The 16691-nt window shown below is 41.3% G+C and overlaps 1 long non-coding RNA gene across 1 annotated transcript; it reads right to left on the reverse strand.

The window, feature by feature from the left end:
• Window positions 1-959: 959 nt before the first annotated feature.
• Window positions 960-5606, reverse strand: LOC114897754. Its single transcript, XR_003794259.1, has 3 exons — window positions 5556-5606; window positions 1305-1390; window positions 960-1038 (listed from the first exon to the last, which is right to left on the reverse strand). It is a non-coding gene; the product is annotated as an uncharacterized LOC114897754 (long non-coding RNA).
• Between the last annotated feature and the right edge of the window lie 11085 nt (window positions 5607-16691).

The raw sequence follows: 16691 nt of genomic DNA on the forward strand, positions 1-16691 counted from the left end.
GAGACTACAAGGACATAATCAAAACCAAAAGCTGAAGAATGTACAAAAATGAAGAAATTCCATACATCAGAGAGGCAAGTGATCTTGAGATTCTTTTCATAGATGATACATCCAAACTTTACTCCCCATTAAGCTCTATCTAAGACGCTTATTAAAAATGCAGGGACTTCCCTGACAGTCCAGTAGTTAAGACTCCACAATTCCACTGCAGGAGGTGCGGGTTCAATCTCTGGTCGGGGAACTGAGATCCCACATGCCGCATGGCGTGGCTAGATAAACAAACAAGCAAACAAACAAATATGCAGACTCTCCCTTCCTGGAAATCCTCCCCGCTACCATCACCCCTGATATTCTAGTTCAGTAGGACAACACTTTGATAAACACTTTCCCGGAGAGTGAATTCAGACTCTCCAAAAAAAACATCTCATGCTTCTTACACTATGGAGGCTTTGCAGTATTTACCAAACCTGGGTTCCATGCGCAGTATCTAGGGGTGACCTGGGGTTTCCTTAGCATCTCTCTCCAGTATCTCCAGCTGCCTCCCTCCAAAATATGTCAAAATAAGCATTCAAGCTAAGTAAAGATTTTATGCTTGCTGGACAAAGCAGCCTCGAGTCAAGGCCCCTAATCCTTCTCTCCTTCCAGATTACCACCTTAAACCCCTGTATCTAGAAATTTTGGATTTGCCAACTGCCCAGAAAGATGAGAGCTACTTGTGTGACAGTGTCAAGTCCCTGCTGAGCTGTGTGAGGCTGGCATATGTAGAGCTGTCTTGGCTTATCAAGGGCTCCTCCTGGCACATGTAGCTCAGATGGAATGAAGGGCCTGGGAAGACTCACCCATCCTACCCAACCCACCACCCACTTCCACCAGTTTACACAAGAATAAGTGAAACAGGGCTTCCCTGATGGCGCAGTGGTTGGGAGTCCGCCTGCCGATGCAGGGGACGCGGGTTTGTGCCTCGGTCCGGGAAGATCCCACATGCCGCGGAGCGGCTGGGCCCATGAGCCATGGCCGCTGAGCCTGCGCGTCCAGAGCCTGTGCTCCGCAACGGGAGAGGCCACAACAGTGAGAGGCCCGCGTACCGCAAAAAAAAACAAAAAAGAATAAGTGAAACAGCCAAAAACCAACTCTGAAATATATCTCTAAAGACCATGAAGCCCTGAGTAAGAAACTGAGACATTTATGGGAACCTTTGGAATTTTGGAATTCTGTTCTTACACCCTGCTAATCGCTGTCACTGAGAAGTAGCAGGACCAGTTTTTCCCGGTCATTATCACCTGCCCTTGACATGATGGACTCACCTGCTGCTTCTCCAGATCATGCCCCGTCGATCCTGTAGCCATGGCCACATACAGCCTCTGGGTTCTCCCCTGACAGCCTGACCCACCTAAATCCAGGAAAATGCTTGAATCAGTGAGGGATAACAAATAGCAGGTGACACTTGAAGACAAACCCTTGTATCCTACACTATTTCTCTCTTTGCTAAGAAGTATATTTGCAATCTGATCAGTAGAGTATATGTAGCACTCTCTTTTATAATATTTTTGTAGAAATCAATACAGTGTAACCAAATTGGTGTCAATAGGTTAGATTCCTTATTTATCATTATTGAGACTTTTCATTTCTTCATTGAAAAACTATTGGTTTACATCATGCCATTTGACTTCTGGCTCAAGTGCTTTCAAAGAAACTGATTTCTAAAAATGCATCCTTGAAAGCCTGACAGTCTAACAGTTGAAAAATCTAAGTCAGGACAGAATGGCAGACTAAAGATGGGTAAGATGTGAAAGTAAGAGGATAACTAAGGGCAATATTAAGCATACAAATATATGTTTATCAACAAAAACCAGAAGACCAAATGGAGCAGCTAGTAATAAAAAATAGGCAAGCACATTTTGACTTAAATTTTAAAAAGTACCCAGTATCCCAATACCTTTCCTATTGAAAGAAAAAAATGTAGCCATTATTCAAAGGGAAATGTGTGTGTGTGTGTGTGTGTGTGTGTGTGTGTGTGTGGTACATTAAGACGAGTTCCACTTCAATTTCTGAGCCTCGTTAAGTCATCATCCTCATCTTTCCATTTGTGCAAGGTTTCAAAGTCTACAATGCACTTTCACAAATACTACGTATTCATCCAACCAACATTTATTGAGTTCCTCCTCTCTTTCAGTCTGCTGGACACAGGAAGTAAAAACATAAAAAGTTAATACTTACCTTTGAGAAGTCCATAGAAGCAATCTCCTATCCTAAACAAATTTAAGGAAGGGAAAGTCTTTGCAAAGATCAGAATGGGACAATGATTTTTTAACATGCAATTTTCCCCTTAGAATTCCAAAATCCTAGTAATGACAAAGGGGAAAAAATGATCACGAATTTCCCCATATTTTGAGAAAGCCATTTCACTACTTCTCACTCATTGGACTCCGTTACTAATCATTTGAGAGTTTCATAGAGTGTAAGCGGGCATGCCTCCTAAGCCTAAAAGCCTAAAAGTTTTAAGGGATGCCCTTAGACCTATAGACCTCTTCTCTATTTGCCATGTCCTGGACTAAAAGGCGGTAATATCCTTTCTCCTTAATTGTAATAGGTTAGGCATTAGGTTTACGAATAAACCTTGAGTATATCAATTTAAAAAGCAATTAAGGATCACCTGTGATGTGTCATGCACTGTGATAGGAATTACAAGAGAAAAGTAAAAGCATGTCCCTGACCACAGGGAGCTCAGGAGGGGAGAAATACATATAAAAAATATATTTAAAAATACATATATGTTTACATATATATAAGTAAATATAAAGCAAATGCTCCACAATCAAGGTAAAGGTAGTACCTGAGGGTAGACTTTTTCACCTAGCTAATCTTTTCAACTCTCTCACTAACGTCCTCGACATTTTATGCTGGCGGGAGGAGCATCTGAAACAGATAGCTGTCATGTTTTAGGCACTATGTTCTGCTGTTATTTAAATTCTTCAAAATGTTAGAATGGGTTATGAAAATATGTCCTCTGAGCCCTTTAGAAAACAAGCCAGACTAATTTCACGTAGAAAAGAAATCACACCAGATTAATAGTCTTATTTTGATGAGAATATTGAATTAGCTACTAGATAGATCTAGTGAATCTTGACTTGAACAAGAATTCTGAGAGGGTCTCAAGAGTTCCTGCTGGTCATGTTGAAAAATAATTTGTACCAAATGATACCACAATAAGATGAATTCATAATGATTAAACTACAGTGCCCAAATGGTGCTGGTCAGCCTTGTGGAGAGTCTCTAAAGACATTCCTTAGGCCTGTGCCCTCAGCCCTGTTTTAGCAACATGTTACACAACAATTTGCACAAAGATGTAAAAAGTATGCTGTACTGAAACTCCAATGAATTTTAAAATCTCAGAATACGGCAAAAAACTGGCACTGAGCCGGGTCCATGAAAAATATATTTTTGAAAGTTTCTATAATGAATGAATGAATAAACAAATGGATTGCATAGATTTGAAAGAGGAACTAACATTTAATAAATCATGTAATGAGATAAATGTAAGGTCCTACACCAGGGTCTAAAACTACCAAAGTACAACAGAGAAGGAGAGAGTTTTCTGAGCAGTTTGATTGGAGTAGCCACCTCCTCCCCCCACAAAAAAGATAAAACATAAACAAAAACATTTAATACTCTAATTGGTCGTATCAATAGAAGTATAGAACCTAGAATGAAGGAGGTGATAGTCTACTTTGTACTATCAGCCCACACGGAGCATTTTGTTCAATTATGAATGCTACACACTGAAATAACTTAAGGGAAATTGAATGGTGGGTAGGCTAAATATCATGTCATATGAGAAATAATTTATTATACTATGTGGGATTATCATCATAGTCATAAAAAGAACTAAGTGACAAGTGCTTTACATGCATTTTCTCATTAGGTCCTCACAACATTTTGCCTGAGAAGCAAGTACTATTATTATCCCATTTAACAAATAAGAAAATAAAGGCTGAGAGAGGCCAGGCAATTTGCCCAAAGTCAGAGAGGTGATAGACAGAGGCAGCTTTGAATCTCAGCAAGGCTTCTCTGATTCTAGAGCTTACACACTTAAGAAAAGGAGACAAATATTGGAAAGACTATGATGTGGACACAGAATTGGAGCCTATTCATACTGGCTTCAATAAAGAGCACTGGAACCAAAGAATGGAAGCTACTGGGAAAACTGGCTCATTATGTGAAAAAATTTATAATAGTTCTTTTAGGTGTCTCACACAGATCCCCTCTCATGCTTTTCCACACCATTTCAGATCAAATTGACCATTTCCTTGAATGAGGGCAATTATATTAATTGCAAACAGTTTTCTGTTTTCTGTCTATAAGAACTCACAGTTCAGATTTTTAAGGTGGTAGTTACTGTTGGTCACATTTCTATGTCTATCTATATTTCTGTTCCTATTAACTACTGCACAGATCTGAGCAATGTGAGGATCAAAGATGTGTAGTTTTGACTTTATAAAATATGCTAGCTATAGCTGCCCTTGAAAGCCAGGAATTGTGCCTTCCCTCGGTGCCACCTTGAAGCCACCATGGGAGATGTACAAGTCACCCTAGGTTTCAAAAAGAAGCAATCCATTTCCAAGTTGCAATCTACTTGAAATAATCTCCCCAATTACATGGAAGTAATTTACTCTATATTTACTTTCTGCTTTGGACTATCAAATATCTCTTCCTCTCGCCCGCAGGGGCAGCAGCTGGGATTAAAATTTCCACTACCCTCCGGGCTGGGGCTTTATTATTTAACTCTTTCGTGCCCAGGAGTGGACAAGGTTTGCACCAGATGATGACTAAACTTCCCTTTAGCCTAAGACATATTATTGCAATATTAACCTTATTTATTTTAGATCCAACCTATTTCCAAAGCTGTTTATTGTTTTTAGTACAAATTCTTTCTCCAACACTGAGGCAGACCAACATAAAGCTAAGCAGTAGGAAAGTAAAACATTTAATCAGCTAAAAAATCCACCCATGCAATACCAAAGAGACAAATGTATGTATTGTTTGCTACAAGGTCAGGAAGAGCTCCAGGGGTGCTAAGCCCAGTGGCACCTCTCAGCGGGGTAAAGTTTCACTTTCCACCCTACCAGTTGAGGTCGCCAGAGCTCAGAAAAGGGAGCATTTTTATTTCTAATTCTCTGTCCTGGGTGTAGCCCTCCAAATCTCTGGGCTTCCTCCTGTTCTGTCTCCTATGGAGAGGAAGAAAAAGCCTTTTCAAATCAATCTTGGCCTCTCAAAACCCAGAACCGTGGGTGAGCATGACTCTTTGTTTTTAATAGTAGGCTTTATTTCTTAGAGCTATTTTAGGTTTACAGAAAAACTGAGCAGAAAGTACAGACGGTTCCCATATACCCCTCCCCTCCCCCACCCCCATCTCCACAGTTTCCCCCATTATGACACCTGGTCTTGAGCATGACTTTCAATAGAGTGGTCCAGGTTTGCAGTTCTGAAGTTTCCTGACCTTAAGGTGGCTAAGAACGTGGTCAGACCCATCCCTGTTCCAAGTAGAACTCACTCACTCTGGAGGCTTCCATCAGCTGCTGGGACCAGCCATCCCATCCTGAGCTGAGCTCTTCAACAAAATGAACCTGGCCCAGAGGCAGCCACCACTAAAATCAAGCCAGACAGGAAGCAGGAGGCAGCAATGGGCTCTGGGAAGAGCCTGAGGACAGCAAGTTTCAGCAGAGTATTTTGAAGAGATCGTTGGCAACATTATCTTATTAAATTACAGAGGGATCATCCTTACTTGCGTAAACTCTTCATGAAAAACAATTAGGCAGCCATCATGGTGCTATTATCAGTGAGAGTTGCCCCCGCAAATCTCTTTGGCCAGGGCTGCTGTGCTAGGATGAACTTCTCCCTGTGCCTGGCCCTCTTTCTGCACTAGCTTTTAATTGCTAACGAATTAAACTTTCCAAGGAGATAAGAATAATGTTGTTTTGTTTGCACACAGGCTGCATGACTAACAAAGACAATATAAATAAACCCATTCCAAGCTTTATCTGCTTTATCTGCGGGTGGACACACAGTGCCTGTGTTCTAGTGAAGCCTGGGATGGCTTCCACACAAGATTAAGCGGTTATTGTGGAAGCCAAGGCTTGCACACTGTTAAAAGCCCGAGCTAATACGTTCACTTAAGACGTTATGCCTAATTATGCTATCTGGCAGTACGGAAACCTGTTCCCCAAACCTTAAACCATCCTGATGGCTTGGGTGTGGGTCTGAGCCCTGTAAATATGCCAGGACGACTCTGTAGGATTTGGAGCCAACTATGCTCCATGATGGCTATGAAAATGGGCAAAATCTAGTCCTTGTACCTTCTATCCCCCCAGGATGGTATGCATTTCTTCTTGGTTCTGTAGCTATCGTAACAAAAAAGTGTGAGGGGAACTGTTTGTGCTTTTATTTTTGGAAACTTAACTTCAATCTCTGCAGGCATCTCCTATGAAATACAGAGCTCTCTGTCCACCAAGTTGTTTGGGAGAGCTGGTGGGGATGGAGTTCTTTATTTATGGGTTTGTTTCAAGTTCAAAGAAAGGCTGCCCTGCGGGATGTAAAGTACAGCATGCTGACTATACGTAATAATACTCTACTGAATATTTGAAAGTTGCTTTCAAATAGAGTAGATCTTAAAACTTATCAGAAGAAAAAAAAATGTTTATAACCAAGTATGGTGACAGACATTAACTACACTTATTGTGGTGGTCATTTCACAGTATATACAAATGTCAAATCATTATGTTGTTTACCTGAAACTAAAATAACATTATATGTCAATTATCCCTCAAAAAAGAAAGAAAAGGAATGCCTTCATGGCTAGGAGAAAAAACTGATGTCTCAAGTTCTGAGTCATGGTTTGTGCTTAGCTCCTGATGTCAGTAGAGTAAAGTGTCATGTGGTTTGTATTCCTTGCCTGTAATCAGGTATGGTGCGGTGTGATACTAACCCTAACCACTGTTTTGGCTGTGTGTTGAATGCACAGAATCCTCTGGTGATGTACAAACATCGTGTGTGTGTGTGTGTGTGTGTGTGTGTGTGTGTGTACCTTCCTCTGACCCAACCCCACTGATGTAGGGGAAGCAGGTGCAGGGTGCAGTCAACCAGGGTAGGAATCTGATGCACTGAGAGCCAGTCAGAATGTCTGCGGATCACTAACCATCAGTTCAAGAGGCTTCAAAAATGAATTTAATTCGATTACTCAGAGATTGAAATCACACATCAAGGCCTTAGGAGATCTCATGGTGAACTAAATCAAGTGGATCGTTTCATTCCTCAAATCATGCCTGAGGCTCCCAGGCAGAAACCATCATCTCCGGGAGCTTATGAGGCAATCATTCCCCGCCCCCCCAGACATATCTGGACCATGCCTCCAACAGGTAGAAGCTTGAACCTATGCAGCTATCCTCATCCATACTCCCAGCCTCTTTTCATAGATATTTCCAAATACCTAAAATGACCCTAAACTCAACAGAGTTGTTTGTTTATTTTTAAAATCTGCAACTTGTCTAAAAGTAGCCCATCATTCCCTAAAACAAGATCCTTTCCCTGCGTCCCACATTCCTCCCTGTAGGATTCTTGCCTTCCCTTCTCTCTTACACCAGACTTCTAACCAAAGCCTGTTGTTGATCACTGCTCTCTGACTTCTAATTCTTCCTTTTCCACATTCTCAATTTTACTGCTCCAGGCTCTGATTACCTCAGTTTTCCTTGTTTCTCACCATTCTAATCCATTTGTAAATACTGTGTTTATCTTGTTAACTTACTTAAGCAAGAGGTAGGCGGGCCTCTCACTGTTGTGGCCTCTCCCGTTGCTGAACACAGGCTCCGGATGCGCAGGCCCAGCCGCCATGGCTCACGGGTCCAGCCGCTCCGCAGCATGTGGGATCTTCCCGGACCGGGGCACGAACCCGTGTCCCCTGCATCGGCAGGCGGACTCTCAACCACTGCACCACCAGGGAAGCCCAGCAAGACCTTTCTTACGGTCATTTCTGTTTCAACCTTTTTCTTGCCTCTGTGTCAGTCTGGCTTCAGTCTTTACCCCTTATTATTCAACCTTTCACCAGCAACCATTGTTCCATCCATCCATCCATTTCACAAGGATTTATTGAACACCTATGGGGATCATGCACTGCTTGAGCCATTGGGAACAAGAAGGTGAATAGGATCAGTCCCTATTCTCAAGGAGCTCACTTGGAAAGGTGGACATGTATGCAGTGCATGCACTTAATTGCCTCAGTGTGGTACAAGCAATAAAGAGGAGCCCAGGATACTCTGGAGGTCCAGACAGGGAAGGGAAGGCAATCAGACGGCCCTCCCCTCCTCCCCCTCCAGGCTCATGTCCCCTCTGCAACACTAACACCAGGCCTTGGCTCACATCGCCCACACCTCGTACCTGAAGTGCCCTTTCTATCCAAATCTTGGCTACATTACAAGATTATAGTCCCTCGGATTCCAGTAACCATCACCAGACCATACTTACCTCCACCTTGGTGAACTTTTAGACTTGCCATTCATAGGACCCAATTTAGGAATTGTTTTATTTGTGTTGCTTTGCCTTCTCAACTCAAGTTTGACCTCTAATTGGAGGGTCTATAATTGTGCCTCCACGCATCTGTTGTATTCTTCACAGGGTGCTGCCAAGAACACAGTAAACACTCAATTAAAAAGACATCTGATGGATTATTGATACTTAGATTTTCCTAACCATTGCCCCCTGCTTTCATAACAGGAGTAACATCACATCTACACATAGTAGGCACTTAATAAAAGGAAGACAGTGTGAGATATAGTAAAGAACAAGGGCTATGAAGTCAAACAGATCCAAGTTCAAATCCCAATTCAACTACACTGTCTGTTTGATCTTGAGCTACTTTCAATTTTCTGAGCCTCAGGTTCCTAAATTGCAAAATGAGGACTAATAATACACACTTTGTTTCTATTTCAGGGATGATTAAATGAGTCTGTGTAAGTAAAATGCCTGGCACAGTGCTTGGCACATAGTTAGCAACCAAAACATGTTAGATCCTGTCCTTCCCACTATTCTCCCTCCTCTCTCCGTCCCCACTCTTTCACACCAGGCAAAATTTAGCAAAAACCAACAGAGACGTTTAAAACTTCTCCTCCTGTGTGCTTTTGGTTGCAGAACAGAGCTATAAACTTTTCTCAAGCACCCACCTAACCCCTGGTGAGTACCTACATTGTGTTCGTCACACCCAGCTTGTCACAGGGAAAATGTTGGTTTATGTATTTTTTTTTTACTGTTGTTATGTGGACATAAATGTAATAAGAATTCTGTGATCTTTGAGTCCTACAGCTCTCAAAAACATGTGATGCTCTACATTTTTGACTGCCCTTCATTTGGTCCACTGGAATGTGAGATCCAGGGAAATCCCTGTACATTCTTCTGCCCACAGAAAGGGTTAAACATTCCCACTACAAAAGGACTTAGTGTTCTAACTGTAAATGTCATGGGAACATGGCCTGGAAAAGCTGAAGGCCATTGCGTTATACAATTACCTATTTACTGGAGACAGTATATTTAATAACTAATCATCTAATCTAATAATACTGAAGAATATCAGACTGAAAGGTCAAGCGTTTAAGATTAGGAAGAAAGCAGCCTTAAAAGTACATTTAAAAGAGCCTCACAGATCAACAAGTCAGCCTTAGATTCTGCCGTGCTACTGCTGCTTCCAGGCCTTTAGGGAACTCAGAAATGTCACTATCTTTCAAACTCAGAATATATATTACAGCCTCTGCTCACAGGGGTTTTATTGCATGAGGTCTCTTAGTTAGCAGTTGAAGATGATTGTTTCATCTTGTGTAATGGCATATTAGCTCTATGAAGAAAAATGTTATACTAGGAGGTTTTCAATGTACTCTTAATGAGAGCTTTTGCCCCAAGTGTTATTTTTCCCTTGGGACTTCCTTGTGACAAGTTCTGTTTGCTTCCATTTATGGTTCCCTCTTCTGGACATCTTTCTCAGAGACCTAAGTGGTCATCATTCCCAGAGATTTTCATGGTACAAACTCTTCATTTTGTAAGATCTTAAAAGCCTCATATGGAAAAATCACCCTTTATTCCTCACATTTAAAAGCTTGAATATACATCTTCCCCATTCTTTAATAAAGGAAAAGTCTTGTCACCTTTCAGATTCCATAGATCTCTTGAAGAACCACCATCTGGTTCTGATGATGCAAACTTGGCCAGCAAGACATTTATTTTTATTCTAGATATTTGAGTCCTTTTCGTTGATGTTTTCATAAGTTGCTCTCACTTCAGTCCCCTGATGTCTTCAAATCTTTGTACTTTGCTTACAATTTCTAAGAGTAGAACATCTTTGGAGAAAGATCTAGATATCCACTCTTCTTCCGGGAAAAAAACAAAAATATAAAAACCCTGTAACTGTCAGGATAGAATGGGTTATGCAGAGGTAGCAAATTAGCCCTGAAATCCCAGTGAGTTATCAAGACAAAGGTTTATTTATTTTTTTGTTCCAGTTCATATTCATCACAAGTTAGTGAGAAGCTCTGCTCATACAGTTACTCACGGACCAGGTTGAAGGATGTTAAAACAGCTGGTCGCGTCTCCACAGCAGAAGGAAGAAGAGACAAGGGGTATCTCATCAGCACCCTTCTATGCCTTGACTCAGAACTGACATCATCCCACTTCAGTTTACAATCCATTAGCTAGAACTTGTCACAGGTTCCCCTAAGTTCCAGGAAATGTGATCTTCCTGTGTGCAAAAATAAGAGGAGAACCAGATATTGGTGAAACCAGAAATGTCTAACACAAGCACACACACACACACACACACACACACATCACCACTGTCTACACTGAGAGTATATGCCTCAAGAAGAGTGAAGCCAACAAAACAGACTGAACACAAAGAAATCTCTAAGCCTGGATACCCAGTGAATCCAGAATAACTGAAACAGAATTAAAATACTTACTGTGTGCTTTTGTCAAGATGAATCCAAATTCCTGTTCCGCTTTTAGTTCCTTGATTTTTTTCAATACTTTGTTGTAAGATTTTTTTTTTGTCAAAGTTTTACATTGTAGGTAATAAAACAATTTCCAAGGAGAAAGATTGATGCTCACTAGTTTAAAAGTGTGAGGTCGATTACCACTTGGTTCATATCAAATTCCCTAGCAAATCCCAAGTTCCTGAGTGGGAGTTCGGGCTCTTTATTTATTTCTATCAGTTCCTATGGCTTGCTTCTCTTTGTTCAAAAGACAAATTCATACCCAAAATAGCGCCTGGCACAGTGCCCGACATACAGTGGATGCTTAGTATATGTAACAATGCTTAGGAATAACAAATGAATGAGTGTGAAATTAGAAACCTCTATACCAAGAGTATTTATACAAATTTCTAGACTTATACTCAATGTCACCACAATAAAATTCATAATCAGTGTGTCTTACCTATTGTATATGATAAGTAATGTCAAGGGCAGTGCTGATTGCAGTAAAAGGATAATTAGAAAAAGGACAGAGACTTTTCTGTTTTCCTCCAATTTTGAATCTGTCCTCCCCCATTCTCTTCCCCATTTGCACAGATTCTTAGGATATAGTTTTCATTTATCAAGGAGGCAATATCACTTCAGCCTCACACCAGGGGAAGCAATTGTGCTGTCTTCAGTGTCCACCTGAAGGGGAGAAGCCACCAATCTTTCTTGGAAATAAGGTGCTGTGGAAAATAATTGTGTAATTCTTCTCTCAGTAGAAGACAATGCTGGCCAGGATTATGCAACAGGATTCCTTTCTATTGGAAGAGCCTGACTTATAACTCAACCACTTTCTGCTACTTATATAAGAACAGAGTCATGTCAAAAGAAGCCAGTATGAGGTTGCCTGTTCTTCATTTCAATTGGACTTTTCCTTGGGCATAAAAATAAATAATACATAGCATGCAGTGAGTTTTGCTTCATGTCAGGCAGTGTGCTAATGTTACCAAACCAAACTTGGGTCCACTCACATGCCACACAGCTAAGCCAATCTACTGACACTGCGCTGTGGTGAAGGAAAGTACAGCATTTATTTGCAAGGCACGAAGCAAGGAGAACAGGCAGCTCATGCTCAAAAGACCCAAACTCCCCAATGGCTTTCAGGGAAGGATTTTTAAAGGCAGATTTGGGGGTGAGGGTTGGAAGGTGCATGACTTTCTTCTGATCATTTGGTGGTGAGGTGACAGGGTGTTTTGGGTGTTACGGGAAGCTTAATCATCAACTTCCTGGTTCCAGCCAGTCTAGGGTCTACATGCTTGTGCTCAGCATGTAGTCACCATCTTCCACCTGGGTGGGGGTTTCGATTCTGCAGAAAGATATGCATCAGATCGTTATGATGCGGAAAGATATGCACCAGATTGTTATGTATATCCCTTGAGGAGGAAGTAGGACTCTATTTTATTGCTGAACTATTGTTCAACCCAACTTGTTTAACTGCTTTTCCTTTGTTTCGGCATTCTCTCACTTCCCTAATTAGTAACTGCTTGAGTGTTCTCTTTGGAACTCAGGGAAAGCCTAGGAGACTAAGCCTTTTCAACAAACAAGGAATGGGGGATAAGGAAGGGCTTTTGAATCCGGGAGGGCCCTGAAGTTTCCTGCTTGGTTTCAGTCCCCTCTTTTCTTTGATACTCCTCAACCCTGAGGGAAACAGAGGAGGGACAGGAAAGGGGATAAAGTTTTGGATAGAGAGGATAATCATAAACTCGGCAGGGAAACTTGGTTTTAGGGGGACTCGGCTTCACTAAGCATGTTACATTTATTATGCTTTTCCAAAGTGTGGTCATGTACCCCACAAGTTGTGCAGGACAAGAAGAAAATATTAAAATATTTATTTCTGTTTATTTTGTAATTTCATTATTTAATTTCCATGTTTGTGTATTTTATAATTAACATAATATATAGTACAACGGTACCTGTATAAAAAAAAGAAATATATACTCACACATATATATGTTGAAAATACATGGATGGCCATTTGTTCTGTTTTTTTGTTTTTTTGTTTTTAACTGACGAGATAGGATGATGGTGATGATGATTCTATTTACAGAAGAGGAAACCAAGGCTGAAAGACATCAAAATGACTTGTCCAAAATGTCAAAGATGGTAAATGGCAGAGCTGGAACCAGTGTCTGATTCTAAAGTCTATGTAGTCTGGCATGATCATTAAAGGAATTCCTGGTGTTCAAACACTGGTGCTTGAAAACCAGTCTCATTTGTGCCTGCAGAAATGCCAACCCCTGGGATAGAAGAAACTCCATACTTTGATCATCTTCCACAGTGAAGCAGAAGGAAAAGACGAAAAGAAATTGAAGGAACCAAAGCCAGACAGACGCTAGGTAGTAAATGCAAAAGAATTCAAAGAAAGTAGAAATCAAAGGGAAATGTCACAACATTTGGTCCGACACCCTATTCCTCACCCATCCCCTTCATGTCCTTCTACGGAAATCAGATTCCTGGCATGGGCAATCCATTGTTTGAACATGCGTTAATGGACACATCCAGATTCCTAGCACCAGGGAGTTGAGAGGCAATCAACATGAACTGAGACACTTAGAGCTTCATCTTCTACTGATTGAGCGCTGAGGGGTGTGTATCCCTATGTGGTCCCTAAGAGCTACACCCAGGGGAGAAACATTTACGTTGTTCAAAATAGTTGGAGCTGTGTCAGTTTTTGTGGTTGTTATCTTCAATTTTCTTAACTAGTAATGAGGGATGCTCGTAAACGTTAAGCCGAAAAGCACTAGACTCTCTGTAGGGCATTCATTATAGAAGACTTTGAAGCTTAGGGGGAAGTTCGGAGCTTAAAGGAAAAAAAAAAATTAAACAACTCTATATTGTACACATTAAAAAAATAAGTGCAATGGAGTTCTTTATAGGTAACCAAGTTTCTCAGGCAGTGATAAAGATTTAATTTTTTTAAATCACTGTCAAAACCCTTTGCACATTATTTGCATAAGTTCTCAAACAATGGGACTGTTTTCATGTAAATTTCTTTTCAGGGAGACTCCTGCTTTTTCTGAAAGCAGTGTAACTGTAGCTGAGTTATATAAAGCAACATTTTATTGCCTCCTGCGGAAGATGCTTTGTACTAATGATCTGGAAACTGGTGTTTCGTGCTTGGTATTAGTCGATCGGTGGTTCAAAATGTGAAGAGAAAGAGGGGCCTTTATTTTTTAGTTAATTAGTTCTGACTAAGATGGTGGTGGGAGCGCTTCCCAGAACTTCCTGGATCCCTGGAATCCAGAAACCCACTACAAAACCTAAATGAAGCCGTTGACCCCATCAGAGGAAAAGAAAAAGAAAAGTGATTCACTAATACATGCCTGATTTCAATGAGAAATCTTTCTGTGTTTCAGAAATCTGACTCTTTTCTCTAACTGCCCTTGTCACCTTGCTGGCTGAGAAAAGGGAGACCAAAAAGCAACATGAATATGTAAAAAGGTGAGTTTTGTTGGAACTACAGAAATAGAACTGAATGCCCCATAAGGAACAAAGTTGTCCCTTCTCTGAGACTTTACGATGAAAACAAAAATAGAAACAAAACAAAACAAAAAAAACCAACTTGCTCGTTCTGGGGTTTGGGGCTCTGATATTTCTATCTGAAAATTATAGTAAATCAATTAAGCAAGCTTTTTCTTCACTCCCCGTCTCTTCCCTTATTTCTCAGGGACTCCTGAGTTCTCTAATTCCTGAACACTCCTAGGGCAGTTCAGCTTACAATGATAGAAGGTTCCGTGGTTGTTTTCTGAATTCCACATGAACTCCTCTCTACATTTGCAGAGAACATGGCTCCTCGATGGCGTTGAGTTTCCAAGAGAAAATGCTCATCCCAGTTTAGATCACCCACAGTCCTCAACACACACCGCACAAAAAGGTCGGTCCTGATGGCAAAGTTCAGGATAGAACTGTGTCAACTAATTTAATCATTGACCATGAAATACCAGTTATCTTAATCTTATGTGCAGTCCTAAGTCGACTGCATATTTTTGTGTAATTGAACACTGACCCTACCAGGAAGAATTCAAGGATTTTGCTTTTTAGTTAATATTGTTAGAAATGAAATGTCTCAATTGAAAACAAAACAGTAACGTTATTAAGGTGCTGAGTTTTCTCCCCAACACTTAAAGTGTTACCACTCCTGCAGACTTTGGCTTAGGCTAGTGCTTTTCCACCCCACCACGACCCCCAGAAGAACCACACGCCCCTTCCATCCCACCTTTTTTTTTTTTTTTCTGTCACCTATTGAAACATTCTGTGTCACAGGACTCCATTTGGACATTTAGGAAGGAGAAGAGTGCTCTGGGGGAACTGGGCCACGGGAAGCAGTGAGCTAGCGGGTCAATCCCCTAACACCTTTTGTTTCTGGGTCTTCCTTTCCTTTCTGGATACCTGACATGCTACTGGAGTGGCGAATACAACAAGGCCAAGATGTCTTCATTTTCTGCCAAAGCAAGGCCTCAACTACAGTGTGATGGAGACCCTGGATTTCTGAGGCCAACTGGTCAGAAGCATCCCCAGCTGCTGCAAGCAGGGTGGGAGCCGGAATCGAGGAGAACTAGGAGGCCGGGCCTGCTGCGCTGTGTGTGACTGCAACAGAGGCCGGGGCCCGAGGAAACCCCAGCAGCAAGGGAAAAACAGATTGACTCTCAGTAACTCATTTAGCTCCTGGATTGGACGGATCTCTCCCCTGTTGGCAATTTGGCTTGGCATCAATAGTTCGGATACTAGGCTGAAGAGCTTAAAATAATTGGGGGGAAAAAATCTGCAAAACTGCCATCCATCCAACTCTTTACTCTGTGCTGAAAGACACAGGACAAATGACATCTAGGTTATTAAATATGAAGTCACTGGATCTGCTGCCCATTTGGTCTAAAAAGCGGAAAACTGGATAAAACTCAAATTTATACTTCAGCGTAGATGGCCTGTTTGTCCTTGAGGCAATCCATGAATTTTGGCCGTGCAGGCATTGTGACATGTGGAAATAATGTGGGGCGGGGGGAACGGAGGAGGAACAATGTTTGATTTTGCCCCCGCTCAGCTTTCACCCCCTGGGGAAAAAAAATGAAAATGTCAATAAAGAGCGTGAATGTGAAGAGAAATGGAATCAGAGCCCAGAGTTTAGTAGTTGGCAGTTTCAACTTTATATACTTTAGGCCGACAGGCGGCTGGATTTCCTGTACTTTATATCCAATGTACGAAAACAGAAGCAACAGGCTCATCTGGTATCAGTAAAGGTCAGTTAAACTTATAGAGACATCCTTTGGAGCAAATCCCCAGTCCTGTATTTGCATATTTATGAACTAGAGATTATGACAGGCCATTCCATTTATTAGAGCAGTGCTGCTATAGTTAATAGTCTGTCAGCATTTCCATTATAAAGCCCGTTTTTCAGTGTTTTAATATCTCAGCTGTTAGAAGTCACATCAGGTTGAAAAGTGGTCTTCAGCATCTTCAGACCACAGCGGGGTGAGCTGCTCTTGGTGGTGGTGATGGGGCTTGGAACCCCACAAAGGCACTTAAATCAAGCCAACGATTTTTACATTGGGCATTGGCAGTAAATATAAAATCAAGGATTCTGAGAAGGGTTGTTGAATTCTTCTCTTGCCCCACCACCTCAAATCCCCAAATCATCTTTTCCTTGTC

The sequence above is a fragment of the Monodon monoceros genome, unplaced genomic scaffold (genome assembly GCF_005190385.1).
Source record: "Monodon monoceros isolate NGI ecotype Baffin Bay Population unplaced genomic scaffold, NGI_Narwhal_1 Super_Scaffold_18, whole genome shotgun sequence".
Taxonomy (NCBI): Eukaryota; Metazoa; Chordata; class Mammalia; order Artiodactyla; family Monodontidae; genus Monodon; species Monodon monoceros.